The sequence below is a fragment of the Podarcis raffonei genome, chromosome 3, assembly GCF_027172205.1.
Source record: "Podarcis raffonei isolate rPodRaf1 chromosome 3, rPodRaf1.pri, whole genome shotgun sequence".
Classification (NCBI taxonomy): Eukaryota; Metazoa; Chordata; class Lepidosauria; order Squamata; family Lacertidae; genus Podarcis; species Podarcis raffonei.
In genome coordinates, this window is record NC_070604.1 from 74,583,923 (window position 1) to 74,597,037 (window position 13,115).

Sequence of the window (13,115 nt, forward strand, 5' to 3'; positions counted from 1 at the left end):
CTCGGAAACTACAACTAATCCAGAATGCGGCAGCTAGACTAGTGACTGGGGGCGGCCGCCGAGACCATATAACACCGGTCTTGAAAGACCTACATTGGCTCCCAGTACGTTTCCGAGCACAATTCAAAGTGTTGGTGCTGACCTTTAAAGCCCTAAACGGCCTCGGTCCAGTATACCTGAAGGAGCGTCTCCACCCCCATCATTCTGCCCGGACGCTGAGGTCCAGCGCCGAGGGCCTTCTGGCGGTTCCCTCATTGCGAGAAGCAAAGCTACAGGGAACCAGGCAGAGGGCCTTCTCGGTAGTGGCGCCCGCCCTGTGGAACGCCCTTCCAGCAGATGTCAAAGCGATAAACAACTACCTGACATTCAGAAGACATCTTAAGGCAGCCCTGTTCAGGGAAGTTTTTAACGTGTGATATTTTACTGTATTTTTGGTTTCTATGGAAGCCTCCCAGAGTGGCTGGGGAGGCCCAGCCAGATGGGCGGGGTATAAATAATAAATTATTATTATTATTATTATTATTATTATTATTATTATTATTATTATTGAAACTGGTACCATAATATTATGTAACCAGTCTCCTAGAATTGCCATTCTGGAAGCATGTAACATTTATATGAAGGATGCTTTATATGCATTCCTGGAGTGCTTTGATGACAACTAAACTGCCACATTGCAACAGCCATTGTGACCTACTATATTATCTAACTGGCTGCCCAGCCAACACACAACTCTCTTGCCATTCTTCTCATTTTTCCTCTCTTCCCCTTCTTTTCCTTTATATTCTTACTTTCCTGGATGAAAGATAAAAAGGTAAAGGACCCTGGACAGTTTAGTCCAGTTGTGTGTGACTCTGGGGTTGCGGCGCTCATCTCACTTTACAGGCCGAGGGAGCCGGCGTTTGTTTGCAGATAGTTTTTCCAGGTCATGTGGCCAGCATGACAAAGCCGCTTCTGGCGAAACCAGAGCAGCGCACAGAAACACCATTTACCTTCCCGCCAGAGTGGTACCTATTTATCTACTTGCACTTTTTGGCGTACTTTTGAACTGCTAAGTTGGCAGGAGCAGGGACCGAGCAACGGGAGCTCACCCCGTTGTAGGGATTCGAACCGCTGACCTTCCGATCAGCAAGCCCAAGAGGCTCAGTGGTTTAGGAGGCTGCAAATTCACAAAGCACAAGTAGCATGGAATAGCAACATAATTCAGTTAGCAGGGGCTTCTTTTCTTCTGGATAATGTTGCGCTAACCAAAGATATAACTTTCCATTTCTGAATTCCAAGGTTTTTAATAACATAAGAGGAGCCCTATTAGATCAGGTCAATGGCCCATCTTGTCCAGCATCCTGTTCTCCCAGTGCCAACCAGGTGCCTAGGTGAAGCCTGGAAGCAGGACGTGTGTGCAACACTTGTGATTCCCAGTGACTGGTACTCAGAGTTATTCTGTCTCTGACATTGAAGGTAGAAGACAGCTGCCGGGACAAGTAGCCACTGACAGCCTTATCCTTCTTGAAATTATCCCTCTCTATTATGCCTCTCTTGTTTTTATCAGTATTATTCAAGGTAATGAAAATTTTTCTGAGTACACAGAAAGAAGAATTGGATTTCTTGACTTTCTCCCCTGCACAGATGTTGCTCATATCATTTCCTCCTGATATAATAATCACCTTATGCTGTACCTGTCAAACATGTTCACCATCACCACTGCAACAAAAACCTACTGTTTAGCTCATCTTCCTCAGGAATATTATGCAGGAGGCAGCAGACTCTGGTTTCTACGCATTTTGCTGCACAGTGTGCGTTTTGCAAGGTGAATGATGTTTTCGCTTTGCGTAGATGGACAGCATGCCAATGCTTGCTCGTGTTTTCAATTTGTATCTCATTATACCCTCTTCAGATTCTGTTTTGTTTGGAGCTGCCTAGATTCCCCTCCTTGTTCGTTAACTTAGCTTTCTCTCCCCGTCTTTCAAGGAGAGAACCAGAGTCACCTCTGCAGCTGCCAAGGGAAAGCTTTTCTGTCAGACCAGGCAATGCTGCCTAGGGAAATTCACACGCATGTAATTCAGCATTCATGAACAGACTGTGAGGCATAGCATTCAAATCACAATGTGTGGGGAAGGGATAGAGAGAAAAGATGTTTCCAGCTAGGGAAAAGAAACTATATGAGATATGGGAGGGAAAGGAAATTATACAGTAGCAAGGATTTTCTACCTTCCTGGCCTTCTGGCATCAAAGATGTGTTGAACATGAGCCTTGCAAGGAGCTACACAGTGATCTTCTCCTAACTTTGTCTAAATCCCAAAAATGTTTTACTTAAAGCACATCTGATGGCTTCTTGCGCAAGCTTTCCAGGGCTACAGATGAGATAACTTCCTGACGGTTACTCACACCAGTTGTTGAACATTATGCAGTAGTTTCCATGGAATAACATACCAAATGCATTATATGAGCGGAAATTGCATATACAGATGCCTTTTAGGAAAAAAGTGCACTAAAATGCTGATGAATTTTAATGAAGACATCTATTATTATTATTATTTGTAAAAAACAACCCTCAGACTAATGTCATAAATTGAATTTAAGATTGGAAAAATGAGAAACCGAGAGAAACTGAAATGGACAGATTCATCAATCACTATGAGGTAGCAGCTGAAGTGATGGGTGGACCAGATTGCTGGTATGTCAACTTTTTTCTGCTGGCTTCTTCCAACCCTGCTCCTGCAATGATAGGATACAGGAATCGCACACAGTGAACATGGTCCAACTGGAAGGGCAAGATTCAGGTGGTAAGAAATTTGTGTCACTGGCCCCATCACTCATCTGGCCGTATCTAACTGCGACAGCATGTGAATAGGCCACAGAGGATTTCTACCAACACCACTTGGCTAGTTTACTCAGAGTTGATGAGCAGCTGATTTGTATGGTTGCAACATATGAGATAAAAAGTTTTTTTAATGGAAAAATGGAAGATCCCCGATTTAAATGTCTTTTGAAATGATTGCCTGTAAAAACAACATATTTCATCAATCCTGCAAGAGAATAGACAGCACTGACACTTAAAAATCTAACATGACATAAACTGGGAGAGATAAGGTCTTATTTCAAGGTTAATTGAACAGAATCAATTCCTCCCCTTTTGTGCTACTTAAAGCTCCTTTCACTTGCTTTTCATTTCCCACTCTCTGACCCCACTTTTTTATTCTTCCCTTTCCCCACCTATCTTAGGGTTACCAGGTGTCCCCGGTTCCTGGGGACAGTCCCCGGATTTGCAAATCTGTCCCTGGACAAATTCCGTCCCCGGAATGTCCCCAGATTTGCAAATGTGTCCCTGGGAAATGTGGCAGCGGCAGTCTCAGCAGCCTGGAGCCAGCCTGGTAGCGCAGTTGGCTCTGGCTGGCTTCAGGAGCTGCTCGCTGCCATGGCGCCCACCATTTTTCCTTGCCAGAAGTCCCACTATGATGTGTCTTGTGCACATATGATGTGTCTTGTGTGATCTCCTTCCCCCTCCCCCCTTTGTTTTGACTGATTGGGGGAGGCTTGGGAGTCGTGGACAGCAGGTCGTTGCCCAGTTTTTATAAAACCTCTGCGCATTTATGTTTCCCAGGTTGCAAAAGAAGGGCTTTGCACCTTTATACAATATGCATGTATGCTTGGGCCCAGGGTCTTTTGCCTCACCATCACCACTACTGAGATTTTTTTTTTTTTAAAGTGTCCCTGGATTCATTGAAACAAATCTGGTAACCATACCATATCTTATAAGGTGAGGTACAGCCCTAAACTAACTGGTGACCCAGGCAGGGATTGTCTTCAGCAACCCACTCCAGTCCATTAACTTTTGAATACCTTTTTTGTATTGCTTTTGCAGTCAGTTTCCAACATGATTTGATGCATGCCATGCTTTCCATGTCTGATTTATTCCTATCATATCAGATTATACAATTGCATCATGGAACTTGTTGCAAGTGGAGGTGGCCAAAACGACATTGAGCCCAGTGTTGTGGGATCGGTTCCAGTTAATACAGCCTGATGATATAGACGGGATGCTTGCAGCAATGTACCTGACCACCTGCTCATAAGATCCTTGTCATTCCTGGCTTATTAAAGCTAGCCAGACTTTATATGGCAAATATAACAATATCTGGAACACGTTTATAAAAGATAAAGTAGATTACAAAAGAACCACATATGTATTTAGATAATAATAACATTTATGTACAACAACAACAACAACAACAACAACATTTTATTATTTATACCCCGCCCATCTTGCTGGGTTTCCCCAGCCACTCTGTGCAGCTCCCAACAGAATATTAAAAACATGATAAAACATCAAACATTAAAAATTTCCCTAAACAGGGTGGCCTTCAGATGTCTTCTAAAAGTCAGATAGTTGTTTATTTCCTTGACATCTGATGGGAGGGCATTCCACAGGGTGGGTGCCACTACTGAGAAGGCCCTCTGCCTGGTTCCCTGTAGCTTCACTTCTGGCCGTGAGGGAACCGCCAGAGCTGGGCCTCAGTGTCTGGGCTGAACGATGGGGGTGGAGGCGCTCCTTCAGGTATACTTGGCCGAGGCCATTTAGGGCTTTAAAGGTCAGCACCACCACCACCACCAACAACAACAGACAAGCATATATAGAACAGTAGGTGTTTGCATATACAGTGATATAATATACATTTCCCTCCTATTAATTTTTTTAAAAAAATATTCACTTTTTATTTCTATTTTATTTTGTTCAATTGAAATTTTCTCAATAAAAACGTTGTTGTTGTTGTTATTAATAATAAAAGCTAGCCAGAGTGGGTCACACCACCACCTCTTTAAGGGCAGTGGGCAACACTATCATGCAAGAATGTTTTTAACGTACCTGTGACCCGCTCCTGGATATACAGTTGTCACTAGAGGCTCAAGTGTCTTCTGTAGCTAGGAGTGCCTTTTACTAACTTTGTCTGCTTCACCAGCTATGTCTGTTTCTGGACAGGGATCGCTTGATGACACTAGTCCATGTATCAGTAACCCTGAGGCTGGATTACTGCAGTGTTCTATGTGTGGATGCCCTTGAGCCTGGTTTGGATCTTCCAGCTCCAGTGTAGCCATCAAATGAACCATTTCCCTTTAAAATTAAGGGGCCAGTGAATTCTACCAGCCAATTTATTTTCAAAAGTCTATTTTTACTCAGTTCATCTTTTGGGTATGCCTTTATCGGTGCACAATTTCCATAAAGTGCTGTAAGCTCTAGACCGGCTTTGAAAAAGATGCTTCAAACTCAACTCATTTTCTTTTGCTTCCTCTCAATCTGTGTAGAATTGTATACACTGCTTGGAATCTGATAATAATTTCATGACCTCATTTATATGATGCTGCATTAGGAACATGGGCACAATAAAGAAATGTATCTCATATATTTCAGGTCCTCCTCTTTTACCTCCTTCTGAGGGAATACGTGTTGAAAGAGTAACGGCAAGCAGGAGGCACCAAGGAGTCATATTATATTTCCATGGCCTTGGACTCTGGGGGTTCCATATGGGCTACCTCTACTAGGCATCTGTGAGATTTTGGCTGCCAAGGGGTTGAACTATCCCCCATACACATTTTTAGATTTCCTCTTATCCCACTCCTCCTTCACTCTTAGCTGCTGGGAGGCTGGCTTTGGCATAGCATCTTATATCCACAGGATGACTCGTGGTATAATTTCCTTTCCTAGTATAACAAAGCTAATCCTGAGATTTACTAGGGAAAGCGGGAACTCTTATTCATATATTACAGGAAACAGTAAAAGGTGTCCTCCCCTCTTTCTTTTTTTTTTTACTGGAAGTGTAAAAAGAGAAAGCATTTTTATTTTATTTTTTTGCCTTTTCTGGTAATACGTGATTGAGCTGCACTTCCTCTCAGGAATAACATGAGGAGAGGCAAAATGCCCTTTGTATATGGGAACTCTGCAGAGGAAAGTCATCTGAAAGCCCGTCTCCTTTAGCATCTCACACCGTGGCAGCTTGGGGAGATGCTAACCTAAGTGGATTTCAAGTTATATCTGACCATGGTTTCATAGGCAAAGCATCTGCCTCGCATGTAGAAGATCCCAGGTCCTCTAGGTCCTCTTGGGTCTCTAGGTAGGGCTGGGAACCCCTCTCTCGGAAACTCCAGATAACTACTGTCAATCAATGTAGACAATACTGAGCTAGACTAAGTATAAGGCAGCTTCTATGGATGCTTTCCAACCCACAGGTAGAATGTTTCATGGTGGCATGCTGTAACCAAATCCTGTGTATGCCAGCCAGGGACTTGTCATCACCACTATGCCATTGGCCAATACAGTTAAATTAAGGTGGCTTATCCCCATGGCTGCTGTGTTGTTTCTTAAGGAGCATGATGAAAGGGTCTCATGTGGTTTGCACTTCTACTTTCTGTGTTTCCAACAAGGCTCTGAGTCATAATAATGGTAGCTGAATGGGTCGGACATATTTCTGATGGATGGGACTGGATTGTAAATAGATGTGGTTTGTCTATAAGCAGGCTGTCTGCATTTCCCCTGGGGAACTCCAAGTCATTCTATATATACAAAATATTATTTCAGAACTGGCTGCGAGTCACTGTAATAAGATGTCAGTTTAGTAACAGGTATCTGCAGATGAAAGATAGCCCGACCCAATGCACTCTGCTGATAAAGCAGCCTCCCCAAATATCCAAAGAGAAGCCCCAAGGGAAAAACAGTCTCCACAAAAGACAAGAATTGCAGATGGGAGGGAAGGTAATTGTGCTTGATTGAAGGAAGTAATACTATTTCGAGCAGAAAAATGAAGACATAAAAGAAAAGAAAAAGTATGTTCAGCTGAGGGCAAGAATCTGGCTACTGAGGCACAAATATGGAAGGCACTTAATATTGCTTGAAAACCAGAGGTAAGCAGAAAAGTAACAGAAGAAGGCATCAAGCTTTGTTCCTGTCCTTAATGAAGCTAATCACTAAATTATCCCCCCCCCACCTCTCTTCTGCAAACATAGATTTGACTTACTATTTTAAGAGCAAGATGGATTCTTTCTAACTCTGCCAAAGGGCAGAAAATGTCGCAACATATTGGACCATTGTTGTTTGGGAAAATATAAACTTTATCATGGTCTCTCTCTCTTTCTCTCATCCAGCCTGATGAAGTAAACAAGGCTAGAAATCTCAGACACCCACTAAGAAAATACTCCAAACAAAAAGCACCAACTTCTCTGTTCACCTTTCCTGTTTGGGCTTTCCCACACTTACCTTTTGAACAATGCTGTATAGACACAGGTTTGCGGTTTCCTGGCCCATGTCTTTGATTGGCTGCGGTGAGATTTGTTTGTGTGAGTGAGTGAATGAATGAATGAATGGGTGGATTTTTGGATCAGGTTAGCCATATTGATTCATAAGCTATGGATTCTTGTTGTTGTCTTGTTGGTAATTTTTGTAAACTAAGAAATCTTTAATAATTTTTTTTTAAAGGTGAGCAGGGACCAGTGATTCCCTCCTTGCCTGAAGAGGAAGGAAGTGTTCTAGTCACATGTTCCTGCAGTGGTAGTCTGGTCCAGAGCCCACTACAGGTGCTTGGAGGCATCTATATACATGACAGCTAATGTGAAACAGCTCTGACTCTCTTTGTGGCACTATTTCACTATACCCAGCCTTAAGTATATCATCATCTGCAATGCACTTAGAACTAAAGTAATAAAAATGTTTTGGAGAGCATCCCTGCCCTTACTTCTACAGAGCAGTTATTGACTTGCACTGTTGACAGAAAGAGACTCTAATTGATGTTGCTGACAAAACAAGCCAGGCAGAAGACAGACTGTCACCATCCCTGCCATAACCATACATTTTATACATTTGATCATGACATCTGTGGATGTGTATGGCAATTTGTCTGCCTTCTGAAACAGAAGTAAACTGTTAAAAGACTTACACAGTCCCTGTGAAATGTTTTGGAACCAGAGTGGTATGTCATTCTTTTCACAGCCTGCCTCTAATCTCATCTTTCAATTTCAGTTTTATTTGTGGGTTAAAAAAGCCATTCCTGGCAAACTTAATGCACTAAGAGGAATTCAAAAGGAGTATAAACTCCCTCTTTCCTTTTCCTTTTCCTCAGTTCTTTTGAAAAGCTGCATTCTGCAGTTAAAGCTAGAACAGCAGAATGTAAATACAAAATAGAAGTGTCCTCTCTGATGGTGGACTCTGCAGAGTCCAATAATCAGAAAGGCCAACAGTAACATTATGCTGTAAGTGGCTCTAGCTGCACACCACACACTCACCATCTGCACTCACCAGTGGTGGTGCAAGACCTATTCACCCTTCGCATATTGGTGTAAAACATTTATCAGGGCACACTTCATGGAGTCAAATGGTGATGCAGCAATGAAAATCCATCTCAGGCTTCATGATTATCTTGTGACAAGTAACAATCTCTGCAAGTAAAGAAAGTCGCTTTCAGCCTGACCCAATACATATTTACTCAAAAGTAGCTCCAATTGATTTTAATAAGACTTGCATCCATGTCACAGGGCTGCAGCCTTGGGATTTATCTGCCCGTTGAGAAACAAATAACTTTTCCATACGCAGAGCCAAGATCCTCCTGTGGCACAGACAACATCTCACTATTTGTGTTGGGAATCAACCTTATCCTTTTATTTTCTTTACGGCTCCTATTAATAGGGCACTCAATTCTCTCACTCTCCTTGTCTCCGTTTTGCCATGCCTTTTGTTTCCTTTTAGCATTAGCACAAGAGAATAAAGAACAAATTGCATTATCCCAGTAATTAGCCATCTCAACAATGTAGCAGTATCACAGCGGCAGTAATGCAGTGTAACAATTTGCATAAATTAGTTTTCGGGTCCCAGGGAAGCCGTTTCGGTAGCATTTAGAAGGAAAGTAAGTGCCAGGGAGGGTCAGGCCAGTGGGAATCATTTATTGTAATCAGACTAAAGAGTAGAATGGAAACAGCCATTAAGAGAGCCATGAAAGTGTCGTGCGCTTCATTAGAGTTATGCTTAGCTACTGTGGGTCTGCTCTCGTGCACTATAGGCAGTGCTTTTTTTCCTGGGGCGGACGCAGGGGTGCGCATACCCCTAAACATTTTGTAAATCTAAGTTTGGCCTCATTGAGGGGGAGTATTTAAAAATGAGTAGGAAAATGAAAGTACTCCTGAACATTTTTTTAAAAGAAAGCAAGCACTGGCTATAGGCAATTGAACTCAGCCTCTGGTCGCTGTGCAGAATCCATGCCCTGTCTCCGGATAACTTAAAGAGAATTGGGGGTGGGGGAGTTTTGAAGCAGCAGCCCCTCTCCCCACAAACCCTTCTGCAGAAGACAAAGCAACTTGAAAAGGTTTTGTCCACAATTTTTGAGTCAGAAGCAGGGCCGGATTTAGGTTTGATGAGGCCCTAAGCTACTGAAGGTAATGGGGCCCTTTATTTGCCCAGCTGTCCTTTGTCAACAACAAATTGTTGCTGTTTCTTGTGTTGAATATATGCTATATGGTAATTTATGGACCTAATAGGTATGTATTTTATCCAAGTAGTTGATATAGAAATGAGCGAACCAGTGATATTTTAGGGAGCAGGCTAGCAGGCAGGGCCCATTACTTACATCATAGGAGCCTACACAACACATGTTGCTGTATGTAGGTTTTATTTTATTTGTTTTTTTATCTTATATTTTGGAAATCTACATCCAATTTTTTCCCCTTGAAATTTTTTGGGGCCCCCCAAGCGAGTGGGGCCCTAAGCTATAGCTTGTTTGGCTTATACATAAATCCGGCGCTGGTAAAAACGTGACAGAACCAATGAAGATAAATGACTTGCAATATTTATTTATTTAAATGAAGGTCTGCACATGATAATTCTTCTTCTCAGATTTCGGTAGTCTCTACGCTAGGATTCCTCCCCAGGAATCGCCATCTTTTCTTCACCCCCAAAAAATCGTGATTAATTCAGGTCATGAGTGGGTGAATCTGTGTATATCACAGTGCATGAAGATTGGACATATATTTGCTTTTCAGGATGTGTAGACATTGGGAAATTGCACTCAGCAGTGGCTTCCTACTATGTACAGGCAATGAAACAGTAATTGGTGTGATTTCATGCAGGATTTTATTTCACATGATTATGAGGAATGGTTGAGGGAGTTGCATATGTTTAGCCTGGAAAAGAGGAGACTGAGAGGAGATATAATAGCCATCTTCAAATATCTAAAGGGCTGTCGCATGGGAGAGGGAGCAAGCTTGTTTTTTCCTGTTCTGGAGGGTAGGGCCCAAACTAATGGATTCAAATTACAAGAATGGAAATTCTGACTAAACACCAGGAAGAACTTTCTGGTGGTAAAAGCTGTTTGACAGTGTAACAGACACCCCTGGAAAGTAGTGAATTCTGCTTCATTGGAGGTTTTCAAGCAGAGGTTGGATGGCCATCTGTCCTGGATGCTTCAGTTGAGATACCTGGATAGCAGGAGGTTGGACTAGATGACCCTCTGATCCCTTCCAACTCTACAATTTGACATGACTGTATTTTTCACTTTTTTTCTTTTTTCTTTTGTTGAAAAATGGGCTTTCTTTGTTATGTACTGGTGCAGTAAGGTATAGGAAAGCACAAATTCACATGCTCTGCTGGGAAAATTCTGAATTGTTTTCATTTTGAATTTAATGTAGCTTTGGGGCTATTACATACCATTTAGTTTAATCTATAAAGTGTTAGACTCTGCAAATGCTCCTTCTTGTGCTAAATATATGTGCTGAATATAATTGTAATTCTCTCTTTTACCTTTTTTATTATTATGAGTATTATTGGTGCATTATTGTTGTACTGCTGTTGAATATTGTAAATGAAACATAAGCAACTTTATAAAAAATAAATATGGCAACTAAAGGGCAGTGTTTGTTCCAACCAGCCAATGTATACTGGTGCAACATTATGAACAGAGGCACAGAGCAGACACTAAATCAAAATACATAGTTCCAGTTACAGATAGGTAGCCGTGTTGGTCTGCCATAGTCAAAACAAAAAAAATTTTTCCTTCCAGTAGCACCAAGAACCAACTTAGTTGGTCTTTAAGGTGCTACTGGAAGGAAAAAATTTTTTTGTTTTCAAAATACATAGGACACTTTATTTCATAGAATATGGTGTTCATTGTGAAAAGCACTTGCTTTGCTGTTATTTATTTGTCAGGAGCTATATAGCTGAGGTTCTGAGCATGCACTCTCTTTTTCCTTCTTCTCTTTGAACAGCAAAGTGTCTCCCTCTCCCTACATATTGCCATAGCACACAACCCATCATTGATGCCCCTCTACTTTCAAAAGTAGGTTGCCACGTGACTTGGAGAAGCTGCGCAGTTCTCTGAATTCTATCCAGTTCCATTAACATACAGGACATTGAAACTAAGTTATGCAAGGAAATAAAGTTGCTGGTAATTTGCAGGTAAATAGCTTGCAGGTAACGTAAAGAGAGTTTTGTTACAAACCCATGCATTGTTCTTGAAAGCTTCACAAAGGAGCAAATTGTTTCCTGGTGTTTTTCTTTTCTTTTAAGTTAATGTTTCTTGAAAGGAGACCAAAGTAAACCAGGTCAACTTAGTTGCACAATTCCCACACCTAAAAGCAGAGAGACCCACACATAAAAATGTCCTTGGAAAGAAGTGTAGCGAGAGAAAAAGGAGTAAACAGTAAAAAGCTTGATGCCAGAAAGCTTTTGATGATAACCCTGCTCTATGCAACACAATTTACAAAGATCGCACTTGACCTTATATGCCTTTAGAAATCAGGGTCAGTTTTTCTTCTTTAAAAATAAAACAAAACCTTGCTATTGACTGTAATGGAGAAGGGCACAGCATTCATAGAATTAGACAAGAACTTATTTTCTCTTCCTAATAACAACAGAGCAACAACAGGAAACTCCTGACTAGGGATTGGTGGATCAGGTGCAATTTGCTCCATGTCAATTCTACACATCACTGATATTAAGCCCATTCCATTTCATGTTGTATTCTGATATATATATCAGAAATTGCTTAGGCAGAGTGGGGGGAAAGATACTTATGAATTTATGAGGTGGTCCGAGGGCTGCCTTTTACTCTTTCAAAACTCATTTTCCCAGCAACTTGGGCCACACTCACACCTTACATTTTTGAGAGCCATGGCTTCCCCCAGAGAATCCTGGGAGCTGTAGTTTGTTAAAGGTGCTGAGAGTTGCTGGGACACCCCTATTGCTCTCATAATCCCAGAGTGGTTTAACAATCAAGCATTTCCCCTGGGAACTCTGACCTCTTACCCCAGCCTTCTTCAACCTGGTACCCTCTAGACCAGTGATGGCCAAACTTGGCCCTCCTGCTGTTTTGGGACTACGACTCCCGTCATCCCTAGCTGACAGGACCAGTGGTCAGGGGTGATAGGAATTGTAGTCCCAAAACAGCTAGAGGGCCAAGTTTGGCCATCACTTCTCTAGATAGACAGTAGTGACTGATGCCCATTGGCACTGGTGCGGCAGAAGGCAAGGAGCCCAAGCAGTAGGTGGAACCTGAACTAATGCCAGGTACAACCAGTGCTGGTGGCAGGCAGAGCTAACTGTTAATGAGGAAGAAGCTGACAGGAAGTGCCACTCTCTGGACTGGATGGGATTAAGTAAGAAGGCAAGTAGGTGGGGACTGGCTCAGGGCAGAGGTTGGTGGGACAGTGCCCCACTTGCCTTCATGAAGAAACCAATAAGTTCATGTTAGCCCATAGTCAGATTCAACATGATTATGATTGTTTTACAATTTATGTTAATTTAGAATTTAAATGTATTTTCATGTAATATTTGATACTTCCAGTTGATGAAGGTAAATACATTGAAACAGGGCCCTGTCCTGGTTTTTGATCCGTAATTGACTTCTGACTTCACGTCAGAATCTGACTAAGACCTTCACGTCAAATCTGACTATGAACTAACATGAACTTATTGGTTTCTGATCCATAATTGGATATACATATCCTTATGAGTTTGAGTTTGTAATCTCTAAGTTTGTAATCTCTATTTGAGTTTGTAATTCTTGTCAGAATACATACTTTTGAATGGATTAGTTTTTGTTACAATTGACTATTGATTTGTGAGTAGGGACCACTCCCACTATTGA